The 25,970-nt window shown below is 30.5% G+C and overlaps 1 protein-coding gene and 1 long non-coding RNA gene across 4 annotated transcripts in view; one reads left to right on the top strand and one right to left on the bottom strand.

Annotated features, from left to right (window-relative positions):
• The first annotated feature begins 421 nt into the window (after window positions 1-421).
• The window catches only part of LOC126769597 (G-protein coupled receptor moody), a 47,983-nt gene continuing 22,434 nt past the window's right edge, over window positions 422-25,970 (top strand). Inside the window, exon 1 of one of the 3 annotated variants that reach the window (XM_050488461.1) lies at window positions 422-712. The gene's annotated coding sequence lies outside the window, so the exon portion shown is untranslated. Of the gene's footprint in view, window positions 722-25,970 lie in introns of all 3 variants that reach the window. The other 2 variants (XM_050488463.1, XM_050488462.1) reach the window with 2 other exon arrangements.
• Window positions 6,776-17,096, bottom strand: LOC126769654 (uncharacterized). Its single transcript, XR_007669407.1, has 3 exons — window positions 16,683-17,096; window positions 13,219-13,383; window positions 6,776-7,101 (listed from the first exon to the last, which is right to left on the bottom strand). It is a non-coding gene; the product is annotated as an uncharacterized LOC126769654 (long non-coding RNA).

Genomic DNA, 25,970 nt, shown 5'->3' with positions numbered 1-25,970 from the left:
AACAAATTTTAAAACATACTATAATTACTTATATACAAATTTAAATATACACGCATATTAGTCACACATTACCATAAGTAATAGAAAAGCAATTTTGACGAAACGTTAATCCTTGAAGTTCGCTTTGCATACATAAGTGGTCATTCTGCGAGTCATTGTAAAGCCCAGGCCACATTAAAATCAGGTAATCTGTATATCAATGAACCACAATATCTAAAAAATAAAGCTTAAAATCGTACAAATCACAATTTTCATTTAAAATTATTGTAGAGAAATTTAAACCCTATTGCGTACAAATAATGCTTTAAATTAATTATCTCAACATTTATGAATGACGCAGCCGGCATTGAAAGAATGAGTCATCCGTCCCGCTTACTCGGTTCTTACAATGCGTGTGCGCATTGTGCGCTACCGATACGTTATGTCAGCGTTGTTCTGACATTCGCAGTGTGACAAATACCGTCGCTGGCGATGCACGTACGTTCGTGCAGAAGAAAATTGGCGCGAACCTTTATATCGTTGTATATAAACAATTAACATAGAAGTGATTTTATATTATAAATATTGTGATGACCGAGACATTAAAATATACGATTCGAATAATTGTTGTGACGACATTGTATTATACTTTAATCAATGTATTTAAAGAAATCAAACGTTATATGACTGTACAATTGACGGGGACACGATAATATTGGATTATACAAAAGCTGTAAGTTCGGTGAGTGTTGATTGATTTTTAAGGCCATCCATAACTGTATTATCAAATATGTGAATGAGTTTTAGAAACTTGATGCAATTATAAGATTCAAAAGTGTTACCAAAAATCTTTCATAAATCCATTTTTCTGACGAATTTTAAAAAACAAATTTGCATGACGCTGTGCTAAGGCTTTTTGTTTAATTAATAATATTTTAAAGCGATTTGAAAATTATTCAACTTATTAATAATTATTTTGTTAATAATGTTATAAATTATTCGTTCGTTCTATATAATTATTGTAATTAAGTTTTGAAGTCATCTCCACTAAACAGAAAAGTATTTATACAATATTTATTTATAAAACATCCTACATGTGCGGCATTGCTTCTTTACATCCGCCTCAACTGCAATGCGCTTTGAAACGAAACTACCTGACTTTTTTTATTTTCCTACTTAAAACTTAAAATAGTCAAAAACAAAATATACTTACTGTTAAAATCCTTCAAGAACTTTTGAAGCGTCGTTTTATAAGATCAAAGTAAAGCTGCTGCCGACTTAGAATATAGATTCTACAAAGAAAATCACTCTTTTATTTTCTATATAATCTTATACAGTAATAAACCTATATATGTTCTATTTCCGAATACAATCTTATGTTGAACTTTAAACTTATTTATTAATAAATGTAAAATAGTCTGCGTGAATTTATTATAAAACGTTACCACCGAAGAAAAGTCGAAACCTTTTTTATACTAAACTTGACTTCTCGTGTATGTAAAATTATTACAATGTTCATGTCAAAAACATCCATTTTCTTTTGGACACACGAAATATTGTGAATATATTGTAACGTAAGTAAGTAAGTATTGGTTCTTTACTAAAACATCCTCAAATGAGTTTCTAGCTTCAAGATTACAAATAGCATCTCAATAGCAACACATTACATGGAAAGTATATTATGTATTCGATACTCGATTAAACAGTAGTTTTAAGTAATTTTATTTAAGAATTATTTACTTTAATGTCATAATTAAATGTCAAATATTTAAAAAAATAACTACCGTATAACCATGACCGTGTGTAATGGTAGCAACAAGCATTACTTTGACGAGCTGGTTGGCGTAGTTGGTAGATACTTGCCTTTTACGCCGAAGGTTGTGGGTTCGATTCCCACCCAGGACAGATATTTGTGTGTATGAACATGTCTGTTTGTCCTGAGTCTGGGTGTAATTATCTATATGAGTATGTATTTACAAAAGAAAAGTAGTATATGTAGTATATCAGTTGTCTGGTTTCCATAGCACAAGCTTTGTATAAGCTTAATTTGGGATCAGATGGCCGTGTGTGAAAAATGTCCCAGGATATTATTACTTCTCTCTTGAATGATGAAACGCAATTTTTTTAATCAATAAATAAATGTATTGCTTCTATATTCAGTAAAGAATTTTGAGTTAAGTTGAGTCACTACTGATGCACAATTGCGTAAGATAGATAATTTTATTTAACAATTAAGTAACATAAATATTATTCGAAAAAAATACATTTTGGAATTTGTTTAGTTCAGATAAAATATTTTTTTTCCAAAGACATATCTTTCAAATATAATATATATATATAGATAATATAAATAAAATACACATAGTAAGTTACCTATTAATACTCTTTTCATTTGAACAGCAGTTTTGGTTAGATTTAATGAGGCACGGAAGTCCGGTTGAGTACAGACATGATCATAACGACTCATAAATCATATAACTTTTTTTTGTTAGCTGGATACGTGCTACGAAAATAATAAGTATTATACTTTGCCTGAGTTTTAATATAATTAAAAAAAAATATATTACAATGATCGTTTGACAACTTAATCATCGTCATTGCAGTGATAACAGTGCTATTCTATAAGAACTCACTTCATTACTCACCCGTGAAATGTTGACAACCGACTTATAGTGATATACTATTTTGATGCGTGTATCCTTGAAACGTTATAAATATTATGGTCAATGTCGCTTATCACTTTCTGACATTTCACGACCGTTTTGCGGTCTCTCGAGTTTGTTCTCATCTATTCTAGGTGATATCCTTATGTTTTTTTTTTTTTTTATTTAAATTTTGTTTTATAGAAAGATTACAATCTATGCTGTTGTCAAAGGTATTCTCATCGAAAAATATAAAATAAAAACTAACACTGTATACTACATTTATCTTATAGCGTTACACGGATGACAAAAAAAATTCAGTGGCATTAGATTTTTTTTATATGTGTTCAATGTGTATAACAATCACTTCAAATATGTTATGAAAATTTCTCCGTTTCAGTATCGTCCATTGCTTTTTTTCACTCACTCTTAAAATCGAAATACACATATGAGGTCCGCAAAATAACTCTACCTTAGAGACTTGCTTCCTGGAAAAGTGATCACATTACGTTGTTTCACCTCAGCCTCTTGCCTACAGACCTCGCTCAAAGTTGTGTTTTTTAAAGCTATAATAAATATATCGGCTATAAATACTGCTGATCTTAATTATATTTTCACAAGTAAGTATTCGCAATACTAAACATTTTATTAATCATTTATCCCACATATCCCACTTCTGCGCAAATACTGCCTGCAATGTTCAAACATTAATTCGAATTTAAAATATAAATTATGTTTAGCGAAAGTATTTTTTTGTGAAATTTCGTCTCACCGATTTGCTTTTTAATTTGCCCGACTAATGTGAGTAGACTACTAATTTTAAATTAATTGTACATTTTACTTGTTTATTTTCTGCATTGTTTTATATAATTTCAATGAAATATCATCATCATTTGGAATTTTTTATCAACAATTAACTAATTCGAACGTTAATTTAATTCTAATTGCGCATTATTATCATTATAACGATGAACTTGGCAATTTTATGAAGGAAATTAATTATTATCTACTAAAACCTTCACGGAAAACATCGTGAGGAAACCTGCATGTGTCTAATTTCACTGAAATTCTGCCACATGTGAATTCTACCAACCCGCATTGGAGCAGCGTGGTGGAATAAGCTCCAAACCTTCTCCTCAAAAAGAGGAGAGGATGCCTTTAGCCCAGCAGTGGGACATTCACAGGCTGTTACGGTTACGGAAAACCTTCACGATGGCCGTCCTAGGCTCGAATGTGATTACGTGGTCGTTTTTAAGTTAAGCATCCCTGCGACGATCAGCGCACTACGATTGACATTAGCTGAAACTGAGCAGTTTGTACCAAACCCAGAGTGGGTTTGGTACATCTCTCTCATCTTGATCATCTCTTTCTATAGAATGACTTTCTAGCAAGTTTACGGGGACCAAGCTCTCCTTAGCTACTTTTCGAAGAAATACTGTGCCATAAGTCGCTCAAATGGTTCCTCAAATTAATCACATGAAACCATTGACACGCGTCAATCCTTTGACCGGTAAGCACTCCCGAAGATTACATACGAAACACGCACAGGGTGTATCATAGAGACGTGAATGACCTGCAAGTCAAACTAGGTAACCTGTGTCAATAAAGCACTAATTGTTTTTATTTAACTTAAACTTTATATTCAGTGACAAGTCACGCAAGTTTTACTTTTAAAATAAAGTTAATTCATACATTTTCTTTATTCTTTTTTTTTTGTATATTTTACTATACATATATAGGTAGTGTGTAGTTGTATGTAACCCGTTTTATTACAGAAAGTATTTTTAACTCTTCTAATTATTTGTAGAAACCCGTTGATTTATAAAAGATAATTTGAGGTGGATTAAAAAAGATTTTAGCACACCAAGATTATATCTTGAATGAATGAAATGAATAGAGATTTTTGAAATTATAACATGAATAAATGTAACGTGAAAACAGCGACTAATATCGCTCTATATAATAATGTCGTACTCTCACTATTTGTAAATATCCAGGATATACTACAAAAGTCAATAAGGCAGAAATACTACGATTGCAAAAGGAAGGAAGGAACTGAAAGATGGAGCATTGTCCGACCCGAAGATTCTAAGCACATACCATTACTCGGTAGCAGTGAGCCTTTATACAAAAATGGTTGAATATAAATATAAAAGATAGATAAAAATACAAACGTTATAATAGAAAGTATTAAATAAATATACTATGAGATTCAATTGCGTAAGTCTCCGAGAAAAGCATAAAGAATATCGTTGATCTATATGAAAGCACAATTATTAACAATTTATAAAAATACTTGTATTTATTGGTGCAAAAATTTTTCATGTCTCTTATTCTTTGAAAAAGGAAATACACGTGAACAAGAGATTTGAAAGTCAGACAGCGCTGTCGATTGTACTTAAACGACGCTGCAAAAAGTTTTTTATATTATTTGACTTCGGGTATTTATACCTTAAACTAAGACGATTAAAATGTTAAATGATACGTCACGATCATGTTGGTACTGTTCTATAATATTTCCTGGGCAGTTGGCAAATCTCACTTAGCCATTGCTGATATCGAAATAAATTAGGATGATCTTATCATGATCATAGAAGCCGAGATGGCTCAGTGGTAAGAACTCGTGAATCTTAACCGATGATCGTGGGTTCAAACCCGGACAAGCAACACTGAATATTCATGTGCTTAATTTGTGATTATAATTCATCTCATGCTTGACGACGAAGGAAAACATCGTGAGGAAACCTGCATGTGTCTAAATTCACTGAAATTCTGCCACGTGTGCATTCTACCAACCCGCATTGAGGCAGCGTGGTAGAATAAGCTCCAACCTTCTCCTCAAAAAGGGGGAGGAGGCCTTAGCCCAGCAGTGGGACATTCACAGACTGTTACTGTACTGTACCGTACTACCTTATCATTATCCGTCCAGTTCTTCGAGCGTGATTGAGTAATAAATATACAAATACACTTATTCATTAATATTGGTAATTATGTGTCGTCGCATGTATAAAAAATAATGCTTGTTTTTGTCGTTTTCTTATGCCATACATGTTTAGGCATCGTTCATCCAATTGAGATGAAACTTTGTACAGTTTTTATTGGCATTCGCTTGAAGGTTTCAACATATAGGATATAGTTCAACAAAGAATAGGCGGAGAGCCAATCGTATTCGATATTTTTATATACTTCCAATACTTAAAATTGTTGTATACCGGTTTAAAGAGTAAGTAAGCCAGTGTAAACACAGATACTAGGAACATTATATCTTAGTTCCTAAGGTCGGTGGCCCATAAGCAATGTAAGAAATGGTTAATATTGCTTAGAGCGCCAATGTCTGTAAGCAGTGGTCACTTATCACCGGGTTGTCCATTTGCCCGTACGCAAACCATTTTTATATGAAAAATATATATTATCTGGATATTAGCTAGTATATAATATGAAAAAGTCAATTTTGAGTAATCTTTGTGTTTTTTGCTTCTACGAAGTGTATAAGAAGCAGAACAGCGGGACTTGTACAGGCAAAGCCAGAACAAACAACTATATATATTGATATATTATTTGATAGTAATTTTTTTTGTTCCCGTCTATCCTACCGTGTCGAATGACCTGAATTCTACCAACTGCGCAAACACATTATACACAACTAGTGAAGCATATAACGTGACATCGATTTCCTTACGCATTTTTCTAATAAACTCTTAATTCCGTACTGATTTGCAAAATTGTTAGTTTTCCTCACCTGTATTTTAAACTTCGTAAAGAATAAATTATTTCGAGGCTCAAGATATATTGGATGGTTTAACGATTACCTAAAAACAAAATTATTTTGACCTCCAAAGCACACAAAATTTTTTAACGAATATATCTTTCATGTTGGTTTTCGTAACTAATATAATTTATCAATTGACGACATTTATGGGCGGTTTTAAAGGGATGAAATTTATGTTATTTCTTGTTTCAAGGAAATCTTTATAGGCGGGATTTTATTAATGTTATTTACTAAGAATATTCTAATTTTAATTAAGCGTCACGCTATGGTTTCCTGTTATTCGTATGGTATATATTATTAAATAATTATTATTAGACTAATCTAATGAATAAGAGGAACTATCCTAATGAATAAAAGTTACTTTGATTCCTCTCATTTTTTTTATTCAGAACGATATTTTCAATATTAATGTAAAAATAATTTAGAAATCCAATTATATTATAAAAATCGCTGTGCAACAGAAAATCTGCGGTGAGGCTTTGAGTACATAGGTCTCGGTGGTCACCATCTACTCACCTATTATCCAACGAAAAAGTAATAGTGACTTGTGTTCTTCTGCTTAAAAGGGTTGTGGGTTCTTAAATGTTTGTATGTTCCATACTGGGTTTTCTGGCACAAGAAATAACATTGATTTCGAAGTTGACGAAGTTGCTTATACTTCCTTGTGTAATGCCAGCGTCTATAGGATGACATATTGGCTCATCTGCCTTCCTTTTTAAATAAAAAAAAAAATTATTAATGAATTAATACAAATTAATATTTCATTTGTTCAGTAGCCTATTTTGTATTTTCACTTTGTAAATATCGAGACCATGAAGTATACGATGGAAAAAGAGTCGTACGAAATCTACGCATTATTAACACGTACTTACAAATAAATCTTGTTATACAAAATCTGTTATACAAAGTCTTATTACAAGATAGTTACTTAATTTTATTTACTTATTTGATCACCAATAAAATATTTATACAATATAATACTGGAACACTTATATAACTTAGAACTAAATAGTATCTAAAAAGTGAAGGTTGTAAGAAATTCAAGTTATAAAGGCTTAACAACGACTAATGATTTTAAGTTACATTGTAGTTTCTTATTTACTAACATTAGGGACAACGCGTGTAAGTCAAAGGCACACGAACCCAATGCATCGTTTTTCATATTCTTCGTGGCTTCACGGCATAGACGTAGAACCTCTTAAAGTTGTGTCTACGGTTTCCTTTAGATGTATAATAACTATCTAATAAAGACCAAATCGTTTTAAACTACCTGGCTAAGTGTCTAAAACACGTGAATCTTTCAGAAGATTGCGAGTTCGAACAAGCACCACTGAATTTTCATGTGTTTAATTTGTGTTTATCATTTATCTCGTGCTTGGCAGAGAAGGAAAAAAATGTGAGGAAACCTGCACCTGTCATTTTCATGTGCATCCACCAACCAGCATTGGAACAGTATGGTGGAGTAAGATCCAAAGATTCTCCTCAAAAGGATAAGACGCATTAGCAATGGGACAAAACCAAACCGTTATCAAACATGGAAATCCAATCAACAATTTCTATAAAATGCGAGAACTAATATCATTTTCAGTTACGTCATCATCCTTCTATTACTATTTTATGTGGTAATGATGACGACTTTATAATTATTATTATTATTAAGTGACGTCGATATATTGACGGTGATAATAAGTAATATCACTTGCTTCACGACAAACTTATCAAAATGTATGCTACGTATTTATTATAATAATCAAATAAATTTATCTAATTACTTGACACACTTCCTTGTTATTTGATGAAGTTATCCATATATAAATAAAAAAAAATGTTTAAATTAATATAACAAATACCAATAATAATTTCACTCGAGGCTAAATGAAAGAACGAAAATAAAGAAGTGAAAACCCAATAAAGAAAAAAATTATTTATTGCACGTTAAATTTATCTGGTAACTTATTGTTTATCAAAAAAATATATTTTTATATTTATGATGAAAATGCATTAATTTAAGACGACGTTCATCTTAAATTAATGCATTTTTTATAAAAATGGTCGATTCGATTTAAATAAGAGTTTTAACATAAACACATACGCAAAAACAGGGGCTACGCATTATTATTGCCTTTGCTGATATTACATAAAGAAAAAACAAACAAATAAACAAACTCATTGTTGCATTTATGATAAGTAAGGAATTATAATATCTTGTTGAGATGATAAAATTAATTATAATATTATATTGTAGCAGGTTAAGAGTATGTTGATATATAAACATCTAAGTTTTTTTTTTTTTTTTGTGGAAGAAATTCTGCTAAGATTTATTTTTCAAAATATCGGTCTTTGAAATTATAAGTTTTCTTTTCAAGTACAACTTCTACAATCTTGCTTACAGATATTTTTCCGAGAAACATAACAGTCACAAAGTTTCTTATTAAATTTGAAGAAACAAAGTCACTGTTAGCGTTTTATCGTTATCGAATGTTTTATTACTGCAATTATATGTAACACTTTAAGTAACAGAATGATAAGAAAATATTAGGAACATTAACAGAACGGTATGTCATGATATTTAATCGCTGATATGAATTAGGTCAAACTATCTATATTCGTACCTTACAAAATCTAATCAAACCATTTTGAGAATTACATCAAATGCTCAACGCCGAACAGAATATGTAATGCAACTATATTAATAAATATTTTGACAAGACGGTTGGCGTGGTTGGTGGATGCTTGCCTTTCACGCCGAAGGTTGTGGATTGATATATATAAATATTAAAATGATTTTGACAATGTTTGACGTATCACTATAAAAGTATGCAAATATATGTATTTTTTTTTTCATGGAACAGGTTTTTATATTATTCAGTTTGTTGTAACTGGTCGCTATATGGCACTGCAGTGCATCAAATTTAATCAACCCGAACATCGCCGAATACCGATCGCCATAAGCCATGACACAGGCAGACAACGTCTGAGTTTTGCTATTATAATGTATTTTCAATTATATAAACGTGTTATAAAATAACCGTTGATACATAGATTTTAAAGGCCATCTTACTAATCAGTACCTGGACGCCCGAGCTTTGCTCGACTAATAATTGGCTATCCGGAAGTTTCTTTCTTTTTAGGAAATAAATGCGTTTTTTCTGGAAAGATTTATTTCCCCTATAAAGATAAACTATTACTAAATTATTTAAATTCAAAATTTGAACCACATCGTTGCAACCGTTACTGAAATACACGAAATAAATTTATTCACAATTATTGTCCATTTAATATTATAAGATATTTTTCTATGAATCTTTCAAACGTTTATAAGACCATGATTTCCATGGTTGTTTTAAATATAGAGCGCAAAATGACGTCAGTGTTATGTTATTTTGAAAGTAAATTAATAACATTCAGGTGATTTAATGAAATCATAAATAATTAATAATGTAACAATCAATTACATTATTAATACAATAAACATCGCTCACAAGGTTTTGACCTTAAATGAGATAAATGTGTGACTAATTGCGAATAATATGTTCATCTTTATTTATTACTGTCACAAAAGTGGTCGCAAATATAGATATATTAAATAGACAGAGGTTATCTTAGCAGTAAGATAAGTAAGTTTATTTAAACTTCCGGAATCATATTTAATTATTATATATTTTATTTTAATTTGATTAATAATATTGTGCCTATCAGTTAGACAGTTTTAAGGTGCACTGTGGTTTCATAAACGCCGGACAAAAATTAAATTTAACTTAAAAATATTACAAATTTATACATAAGTTTTTAATCTAAAAATATCAAATTAAAATATAAGTATTTACTTTATTAAAACTATTGATAGCTTTGTCAGTAGGTAAATATAATGTATAATTCGACTTATATAATTTTTAGTATTTCAATAAATTCAAAATAGGTTTTTTCAAATTTTAAAATTAATATTAGGTCCCTGAATAAAAAACTTTAAATGCATAAACTAAATAAAATGCAAATAAATAAAAATAAAAAATATACAAAATATTTAAATAATTATTTGGTGCAGAGGGAATAATACCCTGGTCTTGGGTACAATGCCCCCAGACAATCTTTTAGACGGCGTGTTTTTTCTATAAATTCGTAACGCGTATTTTGTTTTTATTTAAATATTAGTTATAGAATATATGAATAAATAATTTTAATAATTATGTAATAATTAATAAACAGTCTACTATCAAATAAAATATATAAACCAAAATAAAACTTATGTTAATAACGTAACCGTAAAGTGTGCGAGAGCTCGTCTATAATAAATTGGATATATTGTTTTACTGGTGGTAGGGCTTTGTGCAAGCTCGTCTGGGTAGGTACCACCCACTCATCAGATATTCTACCGCAAAACAGCAATACTTGATATTGTTGTGTTCCGGTTTGAAGGGTGAGTGAGCCAGTGTAATTACAGGCACAAGGGACATAACATCTTAGTTCCCAAGGTTGGTGGCGTATTGGTAATGTAAGCGATGGTTAACGTTTCCTACAACGTCAATGCCTATGGGCGTTGGTGACCACTTACCATCAGGTGGCCCATATGCTCGTCCACCTTCCTATTCTATATAAAAAAAAAAGTAGACGGTATATTAAGCAATTATCTGATCTTAGCTTTGGATCACTTGAAAATATCTGCGAGCTGAAGTCTCAAAGCGAAATAGAGCATGTCTTATCCCTAGCCGATTTTGTATATATAGGCAGGTAAAACCAATATTTTTAAAAGTGAGTTCACTGAATCGGTTACTCTGTCTAAAAACTTTTGACGGCAAGAAATGAGGCCATCACATTAAATATATGAAGGTAGCGCAGAAGAAAATCATCTTTAACATTATGTGACTTATATACAGGTGTAGATGAGATTATTTTAATTGAATATTTTAAGGAGTGTGCCATAAAATAGCCATTTTACAAAAGGAAGGCAAAAAATATAAATAAAACTAATGTAAAATATATTTTTTAAATTTAAATAAAAAAAAATTAATTATCAAAATATTTCATTAAATGTTCTTTTAATTAAATATTTTAAAGTTCTTAGGTTCTAGAATATTATATTAGTGTCAACATTATATTTAATACCTTATATATTTAAATTTTTAATTTTTAGTCTTTTAAAATAATTTAACATTAGTATATTATAGCATATATATTAAAAAACTCAAATCAATAGAATGCAATGTTCTTAATGGTGTATAATCAATTTTAAATCTTACGACTATTTGTTTAAGAATCATAATAAATAAGATATGCAATAAAAAAAAATAAGTGACCGTACATTGATAACATACATCGGTTTACGTTGTTATGAAAATATTGCTGTTATGCGATCTTTAAAAGGCATTTGTATAATTTCTAAGGAAGCTTTGTTTTCGTTATACGACGTCGTGTGAGGTGAAGTACAAAGAGGTTTTGTATAAAAGATATAAAATGAGTCAAAATTACGTAAGTCTAAACTATTTGAAGAGTCACTATTAGTTATAATTAGCATTAATTAATTCACGTAAAATGATATTATGAACACTTAAATATCTATGATATATGATTTTTTTTTGAATCTGGCTAATTGTTAAACTAGCATTTGTTTGTATTTCTGAGTGGCTCTTACACGTATAGGGTCTGGAACTGCAAAAAATATAGTTCCCTCCTTTCACTGTCAATACGGGTCCTACCATCAGATCAATTATCTACAAAATAAAAGTCAATATATATATATTTTTAAATGTTACACTCGTAAACGTTGCATTTTATTTTTTTGTAGAGGTACTTATAAAGTTAAATAAAAATTTCTTATTTATCACTTTTATTTGATAAGAATATCTAGGTGATTTCTTTCAAAATTTCTTCTTTCCAATATATAACAACAACCTCAATACTTTCATAAGATGATTGCTACCCAACCAATATACGACCTCAAAGTTACTATCCCGATTATCGTAATAGTATAAATCATACAAATATTTTTGGTCGAAACAAACAAACTCTAAAAGTATGTTACTAAATTATCTTCGATAAGAGGAAAAGTTGGATTATAAACGGCAGTTGTATTGGATGAAATGTATAGCAACTTTGTTGAAATCTGTCTGTCTTTACGTTCTTAAATAAATCAAAAAACTGTTTTTTAGCTAAGGTGATTTACGGTCGCCAGTTATAGCTGTTTTTAAAACTTGATGTTTTTAATAAAATAGATTAAATTAGCTTAGAAACTTTATAACCTAAAAACTTTGAAAAAAACATCAACTCCATTGTAAAAACGATGTAGATTAAAAAATAAATGTTGCCGTACTTAAAAATGTGGCTCGGACAGAAATAAGACTGGTCATAATATCGAGTCACCGGTTAAATGTATCATGTATAATTGTCGCATGGCCCGCATTGAATGGACTGTGCCCCCCAAATGAACCCAATTAGTCTTAATTGTCAGCTAGCTCGACATGCAACCGCATATACTGGACACATATTTTAATTAAGAATATTATGAAATTTTTAAAAAATATTATTTTATTTCTATTGGCATTGAAATTTTATTTACTACATTCAATTATCAAAAGACAGTATTATTTTACTTATCACCAACAAAACAAAACGTAAAGTTAATAATTGCGTAACTCATAAAAAAATAAACAGAAGAGGTGCGAAATGTAACTTCAAAAATATGTCATCGCTGTGTGTTTATTGGACTGATTCAATTTGATGTCATACTTTCAGCTAGATAATATTACCAGAAGTAAAATCCGATCATTGAAATAAGCCGGAATAACTGTAATCCGTTACGTATGAGATTAGTCATTTTTTTTCATTACTCACCTTTAGCGTAAGCTGAAGTGTTTTATTGACATAAAAAATATTGGTCATACGATATTGAATATACAAGCAATATATTTAGCATATTTACTACCACACAAGTCTTCATAGTAATATTAATAATAATTACTCCAGTTTCATTGATCGATGGTGGAAACTGTAGTCTATCTGAAACATATCGAACAGATAATTAGTTTAGTACTTTAATAAACTAAAACTTCAACGCTATCGTTTAAGTATTTATTTAATTATTTAAAGTCCTCCTGATCGAATTTCAAGGACTAGATACCTGCTTACAAAATAATATAGGATTATTCTTAACAAAAACACCCATTACAAATTTTCATTGGGTTTGAACCTTGACCTCGGAATCTGCAGCTGTAAAAGCTAGTCATTAGATTCACGGGCAATCAAAACGCCATCATCATAACATTGTCGTATCGGCGTCGTCTCGTAAACGACGTACATTCATAACGTTCACTTTCGATGACTCAATGTAATAGTGACCCGATTTTACAAGCTTTTATTATCTTTACCTGTTAGTAAGTGTAGGTCAAATCTTGAAACTAAATTTTAAACAAATTGCAGTCAACCGTTTATATTAATATTTTAGTGCTTATGACAATACAAACTCATATACTAAAATAAGCGCTGGTCTCACTTCATATGGATAAAATTTATTTATATACAAACTATATTTCATTGCAATAATAGCTATAAAATATATAAATGACAATCTTTTAAATAAATATATATAGATAAAATATTCCAAGTTATATTAAAATAAAGAATATACCTACGTTATATTTACTTATGAAACACGAATTCAATATTCAATCCTTTGAACTACTGTTATTTACTTATCTACCTATACCAAGAGTCGAGATCTTTAATAATAAAAATATATTATATTTATTTAAAAATTGTCGTGAAATTAAATCAAAAGAAATATTCCTTTTTCTATCCACATCTTATCATCGCCAAAAGTGTGAAGACTTTTTCTGGAAGCCGCTTGGTATCAACCATCATCGAGAACGATTTTGCAACGGCTTCTGCTTTTGATTTAGGTGCTTACGTACTCCCCAGAATAATTTACTAAAGAAACATAATTCGATTCTTACGATACCCAAGGATACAGTGCTCTTGTTTATATTATTACTATATTTTATCTTTAAAATCGCAAATAATTATAAGATACGTAACCGCGATTGAATATTGAGTAATTTAAAAACACATCTACACATCGATTGAAAATGTTAACGATGACTTATGATCAGAGAATAAAATTATTACCCTATCCTTGGTAAATTACATAACACCATGTTATATAAATTTATATGGTAAATATTTCTGAGAAATTTGTCACATATCCAGCAAGTTATTTGTATTTAAATTAACATTAAATACCGACATTTTGATCTATTTCATTCACGGTTCCGATTCTGATTTCAATATATTTTGCTAGGGATGCTAGGAAGTCGCAGCAATTTGTAACGGAAACTATTCTTTAGGGTAGCTGACATCTTAATTTACCTGCCTGCCTGAATATTGCGACGTGTCCCACTTCCACAAATTGCTAATTTTACATCTAAAATTCCGTGACATTTTAGAAATTTATATTATTTTTCAAATGTTTTTATCAAAATGAATATTATAAATGATTTTTATGTATCACACAGAACATTAAAAATTTAAAGTAAAACGTAAATAAAAAGCTATCGTAAATATCGTCCACAAATGGCTTAATAAAATATGTATAATATTTTATTCTCACCGTTCACAAAACTGAACTGAATTTATTTTTTGATGTAATAGAGCCATTCACACTTAACAAAGAAAAAAATTCACATGCATCCCAAAGCGAGAACTTTCCATCTGAATAAATACGCTCAGAAATGTATGTATTTAAAAATATATATATTTTATCCTTTTACGCTTACAATTTGTCCGAAAACATTGTGATTGATTATAATTGTTCATATTTCTTAAATACATAACGTACATTCGTAACAAAGACCACCCGTTACTCGGTTAGTTTCGTATTGCAGTACTCCTTTTACAAGAAACATGAATGTTTATATTATAATCTCATTGCAATATCATCACTGTGATGTTGCATAATGATTACATAAATGTATATTTTAAACGCAGGTTCTCTGTCGAAACTTTCTGATTTTTATAACCATATATATAGTAGCAACAAGTTCAAAAATAGAAGTATATCAATAAATCTTAAAAGAGATAAATATATAAATAATAATACACATTTAAAAAGTCTTATCACTTATTCTAAGCGTTATTTAACGTTCAATAGTTTTCCTTTTTTACACAGCATTTTATCTAAATGTTTCGTATTGAATATAGAATCAATTAACTGCTATCGACAAAAATGTTATGGACTTATTGATCCTATTAGAATTGAATAGTGACACACCATCTTAATCCGTAGGTATTGCAAAAGTTTACGAAGGAAATGTTTTTTGAGTTCAAAAATCGAGCGCTTTAGTCCGTTAATCAGCTGTGTGATTCAAATAAACCAAATCCAGTAATCATGATAATGTCATGAAATTCAGTCTAATCATTTATTCTGTTTAATCTGTGGGATAAGGGTAAGAGAATGATGAATAGGTACCCCATGAGAGTACCAGTTACGTTTAAGTAAATCTTATCAAAGTTCCATGTCCTTTTATTCCCAAAACATTAAAACTAATCAAACAAATTTTGTAGTGATACTGTAATTTAAAGTAGTTCTTATGAGCAAAAACATATCCAATTATTATGATAAGGTAGAGGGACGATTGAAAATAAGTAGTCACTCGTGTATTAATCTGTTTTATATTTCTATATAGTAATAAATATTTTATAATTACATAAGTAATTACTTAAATCGAATGTTCTTGATTTATACATGTCTGTATTCCTGTTTATGAATCAATATATGATGATATTTATTTGACGCTAATCGATTATTAATACCAGAAGTTTTAAATACAACTAAATCCATCAATCATTAAAGATAGGGTTTTTATCTATAAAATAGAAAAAAACAACAGGAAGAAAAACATGAAACGTGAAACCTGCATGTGTTTAATTTCACTGAAATTCTGCCATCAACTCGAATTGGAGCTAAACGTGGCGGAATAAGCTCCAAACCTTAAAGGGAGAGGAGGCGATAATCCAGCAGTGAACCATTCACAGGCTATTACTGTACATTTTTTAATTTTTTATTAATTCGGTTAGGACATTGTTAATATTAGGTATTGTTAAATTAAATAAGTTAGTACATTAACGTAATTATTGTTTACATCGTAAAGTAACATTTGTTACGTAAACTAATGAATACGATTTAATGAATAACGCAAATAAATTCCTTTATTACTCATGATTTATTTTTGCCTATCTAAGTACAAGTAAATTCGCAAAACTTGTTTTTTTACGACTTTATTATCTTCAGCTATAATTCATACCTGGCCAACTGTAAGATCACACAGCTGGATGTAGGCCTCCTGCAGTATCTGCCGGTAAAGTTACTCTGGTTCATCCAGACGCTACCCACGACTATCTTCAAATTCTCAGTATAAATAAACACATATTCCGTGTATCATGTATATAAGCAGCATATTTTTCGCTAAATAACGAACATTTCTAAACAATTTACATCAGTAACATGACTAACTTTCTAGTCTTTCGAAGTGACCATGTTGAGCAATAAACTAAAACAATAAGCGTACTAGTGTTGCGATAAAAATAGTCTCTCCAGTACAGTCAGCAGCGTGAAATAAAAAACAAAATATACGGGTAGCTAGATTAGAAACTAACTACATCTGATCTTAAGCAATACTTTTTAAAGTATTGTTTTAATATAAACTTCTGAGACTGACTGTATCTTGTACACCCGCGCCGTGAACACGTGACGCACAAATGGCAATACAAACGATGGCTTTAATTATGGAGCGGCGACCACTAAGCCGTGACGAATTGTATGATATTGTCGTGCTATTGCGAATAACAACGCTTGAATAAATACCAAATCAATATCTCCGATTAGAAATTACATTTATAGAATTAATATTTATTACGAAATTGATGATCTCGTCTTAATTTCCATTTTACATTAATAAAATATACAATTAATCCAAGATTTTCTATTTAAGATTAAATAATAATATAATTTTAATTTATTTTTTTGTTGCAATTTATATTCTTTCAACTAAGACGTACATATATAACAGTTCCAAAAATATAACTATTTATTTAAATTAGTTTTTATCGGTTTGAGAATCAGATTATACAATAGTCTAACTTTTGATAATTAGATATTATATTCTCAGCAATTAATTATGTAAATCATACACGTAGCTGAACTAACAAGTGATTATGTTAGTTAAGACTGTCACGTTTTCCATTCGACGCCTGATTCACCGATAATGTTGACTCAAGCACATTCTCGTTGATACCTGACTCATCTTAATCGTAATGTTGAAGGCTTTGTTAAGGGATTCAACAAAGATCACAGCTTCATTTACTTAATGCCACAATTCACAACGCCAGATTTGTAATATGTAGATGTTAAGTATATGCCATTGGCATCAAATTTAATGTTAAATCGCAAATGTCTGTCAAATGTCTGTTTGTCCTGAGTCTGGTTGTAATTATCTATAAAAGTATGTATTTACAAAAGAAAATTAGTATATGTAGTATATCAGTTGTCTGGTTTCCATAGTACGAGTTCTGCTTAGCTTAGGATTGGATGGCCTTGTGCCAATAATAATAATTATTATTATTAATTGAACATTAAATTAAAGGTAAAGTTGAAAAAGATTGTAAAGGAAAACATCGTGATGATATCAGCTTAAGCAGCCTCTACATTGGGGCAATCTCATGGAATAAACTTCACATCTTCTTGCTCAAGAAGAAAGTTTAGCCATGATTTTCGATACATATATAATCAAATTTAATCATTGCAACACAACAAGTCAAAACTCGATATGACAATAACAACAGGAAACTTCTTATAAATGAAATGTTGATAGTTAACTATTTCGTAAAAGGATGGCGGTTACGACCTTAATATACCAAGGTGAGGTACAAAGGTCAAGAAGGTGACAATTAAATCAATATTATAACAAAAATATTAAAATGAAAAGAATGTATTTTAACAGAAGACGTACTTTCGAATTGGTTACACAACGGATGACTCATTATATTTAAAAATTCCTATAACAAATATCTACTTATTACCTAAAGCAACGGTTTATTTGAAAGAGATATAAATATTTTTACTTTTCTTATGTTATCATCGTTCATTGTTATGGCAACGATGTTATCTGTTAGTCATTTTAATCCCAGATTTTTGAAATATTTTAAATACAATTAGTGCCATTCTATTTAAAGGTAGGGCATTGTGCAAACCCGTAGGAGTAGGTACCAACCACCATTAAATATTCTACCGCCAGTTACCGATACTTCGTATAATTGTTGTTCCAGTTTGAAGAGATAGTGAGACAGTCTAACTACAAGCACACTAAAACGTTAGGTTAGCCAAGGTTCGCAGCGATGTAGAAAATGATTAATATTTATTACAGCGCTAGAGTAAGTGGTCAGCGTTGACCACTTACCATCAAGTGGCACATTTTGCCTATCCTTGGTATCTCACTCGTGACAAAACCGACTCACGGTATCTTTTATATGCTGTAATTATTACAGTCGCTGTCGCTTATGACTTTCTGACATTTCAGTTCGTTTAAACTTATCTTATGTTTCGATTTCGCTGTCTGTACGTACATAATAAATCAAAATAATTTGTAGCACAATTCTCATTTATTATAAAAACGAGCTTAAAGTCATCGACTTATTTTAACTAAATTAAACAGCACTTTCGCCAATGTTCTTAATCATTATAAGAATCAAAATTAAGTTATTACTTCAATTAATGGAATCCGTCATCAGTCGTTACAACGGTAAAGAACAAACAATAAACTTTTGATGACTGAAACGTTTTAATAAACGATTTAATTAAATTGGACAGATTACAAAAGATTGTAAAGGTAATGAATTTAAGTTTATGACGGTATAAAACACAGGCATCGTAACTATATAATATTAAAATTGATACGGCTAAAATGGAGTGGCTGAAGTATAAAAATTGTCCGTCTGGTCTTGCAGTGAATACTTTACGATGTCATTCAATATACAGTAAAATTACTGAACGAAAAATACCTAGAAGAGCCCTTGAATTTTACAATCAATATACTGGTGGTTGGGGTATGTGCAAGCTCGTCTAGGTAGGTACCACCCATCAGATATTCTACCACAAAACAACAGTAGTTTGTAATGTTGCTTTTCGGTTTGAAGGGTGAGTGAGCCAGTGTAATTACAGGCATAAGGGACATAACATCTTAGTTCCCAAGGCATTGGCGATGTAAGCGATAGGTAACATTTCTTTTAATGCCAATGTCTAGGGCGGTGGTACTTGCCATCAAGTAGCGCATTTGCTTGTCCGCCTACCTATCCTATAAAAAAGATATATTTGTTTAAATCACCATATAAATGGCGATTTCTAGTGAGACTTTGCAATACAACCTAAAAATTTCGATCCATAATAAAGATGAACCGATTTTGGACAGACTGGCTGTATACTATCCCACGGAGACCAATAACACCAAACACACCTTGGAACTTAAGTACACATTATATCAGCCTAATCATATTGAGAATAATATTTTATAAAATAAGTCGATATTTAATTAAATCCTTCACCGTGCCTTAATTAAAAACCTATTGATTGACTGGGTAAAGGTAAATATCGTTATTTAATTTTTCTATATTTTCCTCATTTTATTCAAAATCTAAATTTAATTTTATCGAATGTTTTTTTTTCATTCGAATTGAATTCTGTTATTTCGTGGAAATTTTATTTCTTTTACCCGTTTATTATGTAGCCGCTAAATTTGACAATAATAAAATAAATAAGTTTGTCATTTTAAGGCGCAGACATTTGAGATTCGGAAACCGAAATTACTTAAAAATAGACGTTGTAAGAACCACGATAGACGTACGCCCTCACTTAATATTACGGGTTCAAATATAGGCAAGCTTCACTGCCTTTTGAAGTACTTATTTGTTTCTTGCTCATCAGTGTGAAAACATTATAAGAAATCTGCACGACATATGGACAAATTATGGACATAAAAATTATCTTCTAACTTTTGTGTATCTAACCCGTTTCTGAAAAGCTATTCAAATAGCTGAATTTCTACTATCGGTAAACGTTATTGTATATTTAATTTAAATTGATTATTATATGATCAATAATATATTTTTAAATTGACATCACTGAATATATATTTTAATAGCATATTGAATGCCATTTGCTGTCTTTTGCGCACAATATGTATTGTTTTTATTATTGGCTGAGAAATTTGACCCAACCCAAATAGAAACCCCACTTTGATAATGCAAATAATATATATGGGTGGTACTGGTGCTTTGTGCCTGTTAGTCTAGATACCACCATCTACCACCAAAAAGCAATACTTTCTGCTGTGTTCTAATTATTGCTGTGTTTTGGTTTGAAGGATGTTTAATTGGTCACAAGCGACCTAAATCTCATTTGGGCTCATTGGTATTGTAAGGAATATTAAACATTACTTGGATTTTTTCAATAAATACGGTGATAAGCACTAGTTGAAATTTAATAGAAAAAAAGTTAGAAAATAACACAACACTTGGAAAATAATGGCAAAAATACATTAAAACAGACGAACGTAGGCGTTTCCTTTATTAAAGACAATGCTTAACCACTTAACATACGTCGCGTTAAACAAGTTAATTGCTGGTGCATCGCTCCCGACGTCTGATCGTAGGATATGATTCAGGCAATTTGAATTGTTACTGACGCCCACACGCAGTGAGCATGGAAAAGACCAATAATATATCATATATTTTTAAAGTTGCTTTGCCTCGCTTTCGTTAATATTTTATTGATTTAATATGTCTTTTAGATTTTGGGATAAAGAGTCTTATTATGTACGCAATATGTATGCAGTGATGTACGCACAGTATTGAGCATTATTAATAGTGGTGGACATTAATTATGATAGTACTTCCCTGTTTCTCTTTTATTATAGTACGTAGATATAAACAGGAATATTATGATCGAAATATACAAGTGTAAAATGTGACAAGAAATAAAACAAATAGATTTCTTAAGATTTTTTTTTTTAATTATGAAAAATTTTTTGTGATAAAATTGTGTTATAGACAAGTTTTAGGTACAACCTTTAGTCGTTAGGTACAACGTTTAGGTACAACAAGTAGTCTTTGTTTTCCATTGCGTTTCAAGCTATGTCAACGTAGTTAAACTATATACACAGATACACTAAAACTTTTCATGTAAGATTTGAATGAATGGAAAGAAATACTATAACTGTAAGTCAGTTTATTTATGACAGTATTAGCCCTTAGCTTAGATTTCGTCTAATGCCTGCAGAATAATGCCAACGGGGCTGGGATCAAGACTAGTTTCTTCCTTCCGGGTCAGATGTACCCAGGCAGTCGGGGTTGAGACGAGTCTCTGCGCTCCCCAGAGGAGACTTTTGAGTTAGGAGGCCGCGGATGCGACATGTCCAAACAAGCCCTTAGCCCCTCTGATCCGTGTAGCGGATGGTCATTGCTAGGGTTTTAGTGGATATTATAAAATATATATATATTAAAAAATGGGCGGTGAGATTACTTGGCCTAACATTATAGTATAATTAGTAAATACCCAAATGTTACGCGCGTGAAGTTGGTTCGGAATGCTATTTTTTTATCTAAATATGTGATATAACTCCGTTAAACTTTACAAGAGTTTCAAATATGTGTTTATAATGGAATTGTATGATGAAAGTTGAATCCTATGATAAATAACACTGTCAAAGGCATATTAATTTTCATTGAATGTCTTTAGCAAGGTATACGTCCTTAAATAAGGATAAAAATTGTATTCTTAGAACCGTTGTATTCTCGTTGTATCAAGTAACGAAGCGTCAAGTGTATAGGTTGCTCGAACATACGTCGCTGTAATCACTTCACATCTTACGCTTACATATTTCTGTAAATAAATATGATCTTTAAATACATCTTGTACGTTGCAGGAGAGTGTTTATTTTCTTTAAATGTATTTCTTCTATACATGTATTTATTCTTGCATCTATAAGAGAAAACTACAACTTTGTTGGTTATAAAGAATAATAGCGAACTCCTAAATATAAAAAAATATAAATTTTTTTTTTTTTTTGTAAAAAAATGTGTATTGTAATCTGAACAATGTTATCTTCGGGCGTATTCAAGGAATTTTGCACCCTAGTTTGAAATTCAAAATATCCGCGTTCAACGTTTTTATTGAAGAGAATAAATGGTAAACATAATTCTGTTGTCAGTTTATAATTACTTCACTCGCAACTCCGTTGGTAACACACCAGATTTGGTCTGCCTGACACTCCACAAAACTTTAAACGAACGCCAAATCTTGCCTTTATAAAACAAATTGCGCCGATACCGAAGAATAAATGGTATATTTTAATAAGAAGTTAAAATGCACTCCTAATTCTAATATTCAAAAAGCTATTTGATGTAATGATAATTATTTTTACATAATGTAGGGTAGAACATCATTATATTAAAAAATATAATTATAGGGTTTCAGTTATATATATATTTATTTTGAAAAATAAATTCAATTTAAACGTTAATGCTCACATAAATTTAAATACGTTTTTTTTAATCAGACTTACACGTTCGTGTCCTTAATACGACGCTTGGAAATGAGAACAATGTCAGATCCCTGGTGACAACAATTCTCATCACATGCAGTGCTGAGAACGCGATGTCACGATTTCCGATTTAGGACGCGTATTTTAAGAAAATTAAGGGAATTTGTACTCGTACGGTATAAATTGATAGAAAATAAAATACAATTTCGATGCACTGTCAAATTCATTATCATCATAGGTATCCAGACTTCACCCACTCCTGGGTGTAAGTTAGGCCTTCTCTTGTATTGACCATCCTCGCGTTCTGCTAGTATTAAACAGATACCACCTACGAATTTTGTGATATCATCTACCTATCTTGTATCTTGGACATCATTCAACGATCATCTTACTGCAACTGTCACCTTTTCTCCAAACAAGCATTAAAATTTAAAAAATCCTAATTAAATTTTGTCATATAATATATATTTTGAACACTTGCAATTCACCCCGGATTTATGCCTAGGCCTACAAGTAGCCTGCCTAGAGTGATACCCACGCAAAAATGATATGACCGCTTCAGAATGGCGGGCCTCAAATGTCAAAGTATCTAGGCCCTTGGACCTGCTAGCAATATAGTTTGATCCACGAATAGAATACATAGTAGTAATAGGACATACATTGCACACTTGGAACAAAAAAAAAATTAAAAAAATGAGGGGTGCATTGCGTCATCGTGAATTGAACCATTTAGAGAATTTGTAATACTGTCGTATTCAATTGTAACAACGATTGTCGAAAATATATTAAGAAGAACAACTTATAAACAACAAACAAAAATATATAAAAATATGAAGAATATATAATAATTGGAAAAGTTTTTTTTTTTTTTTTTTCATTTGTTAAAACCTTTTGATATAGCATTATTGATAGTCTCAATTCGCAGAACGTATATTGATTATAGAATTTATATTCCATATTTTTTATGGATTAAATTAAGTGAAAATATGAATGATATTTTTAAGGGATTGTGTATTTATAATAATATCTAATATTGAAATATTTAAAATCAGATACAAAATATTTTTCATGCAAGTACGCTCATTTTTCGTTCAAGTCTTGTTACATTATTTAAAAAAATTTAAGCCTACTACCGGTTTCGAATGTAGATTCTACCGAGATGAACCGACTTAACGAAAAGCATTTTTTTAAATGATGCTTGTGCTTGTGCTTGTAGTAGAACTGGCTTACTCACCCTTCAAAATGGAACACAAAAAAACTGAGCACTGTAGTTTGGCGGTAGAATATACAATGAGTATATAGGTCTTGACATGGTCAAAGTGAAATCATCTCATGTCGTATCTACGTTTTGACACAGATATACGACTTACCGAGGAGACCAGGACCCCCAACTTTTCTTTTCCACCAACCCGCATTGGAGCAGCGTGGTGGAATAAGCTCCTAACCTTCTCCTCAAAAAGGGAGAGGAGGCCTTAGTCCAGCAGTGGGACATTCACAGGCTGTTACTTACTTACTATACTATATAGGTCTTGCAAAAAGCCACACGACCAAATACTTATATAAACTCTTTGTAATATTTGTCTAGTTTGTTTACTGATGGTAAGGCTTTGTACAAGCTCGTCTGGGTAGATACCACCCACTCATCAGATATTCTACTGCAAAACAGCAGTACTTAGTACTGTTGTGTTCTTAGTTCCCAATGTTGGTGGCGCACGCAGCAAATTAAGCGATGGTTAACATTTCCTACAATGCCAATGTCTATGGGAGTTGTAGACCACCTACCATCAGGTGTCCCATATGCTAATTCGCCTATCTACTATAAAAAAAAATAATCAAAAATAGTCTTTCGTTACACGAGACATGAAGAGACTTTTTCACTTAAATGGCTAAATATAAGTTCAAACACATAGGTTTTCATTATCTCAAGTGGAACCGAAACTCCTAACGACTCTCGCGTGACCCTCAATGACTCTGAATAAACGAATCAGATTTATTTTCTGCCTTGTATAATTAAGTGATTAATCCTTAAGATAGTTCTACGCTTTTTAATAAAAAGAACATCAATCAATGTCTTTGCTTGATAAGTTGGTATTATAAAGCATGTCTTGAAATATTGAAAAAACAATGGAATCTGGAGTACAAAGAAATGTATTTAAATGTCTTAATTTCATATTTATCGAGGCAAAATTAAACAGTACCTAATAAATTTAGTGACATTTATAATAAGTTGCCTTCTGCCATTAAGGATCTGCCTTATTTAAAATTTAAGAAAAAATTACTTGACTGGTTGGTTGACAAATGTTTTTATGCGGTAAAAGAATTCTTGCAATATATATTTGGCATTTATTTACGAATTTCATAAGCACTATTTAAATAAATAATTATAATGTAATGTAATGCCTTGTATTTAATTTAAAATACTTTTAATTTACAATTTAAGTTAAAATATAGTGACTAAACATTTATATAATGATAAAGCAAATGAATGGAATTAAATTAGAATTGAATTGACATTTGTCCTAAAAAAATATGCCGGAATTCTAAAAGTTATTTACTTTTTCCTAGACAATCTTATCCGAGTACAACGTCCCACATTTAAACTGAATCCAGTATATAACAGTTTTCTATTGTTTTTTGTAAACAATAAATAATATATTTTCTGTAACCTACTCCTACAATACAAAATACTTAAACATGAATCATATGCTCTGCTCTGAGAATTTTACTTCCGTATTATAAGTCATCACATACATAATTTATTTATAATCATATTATATTAACATATATATTTCAATTATCAAGCCGTTATATTAAATAATAAATACAAGAGGATATTTATTTATAGGATTTTATTTATTAAAATTATATTATTCGCGTATTTAACAGAAAAAAACTACAATTTTAATGAGTTTCTTATAAAATAAATTTATTAATTAAGGTTTTCCAAAACGTTAAATATTTCTTCACTGACTCAAGCTTGAGCAAGAACTTGCGTAAAGT

Source organism: Nymphalis io, chromosome 7 (assembly GCF_905147045.1).
Source record: "Nymphalis io chromosome 7, ilAglIoxx1.1, whole genome shotgun sequence".
NCBI lineage: Eukaryota > Metazoa > Arthropoda > Insecta > Lepidoptera > Nymphalidae > Nymphalis > Nymphalis io.
Note: the sequence above shows the minus strand (reverse complement) of the source record. Positions and strands in the feature narration are given on the sequence as shown.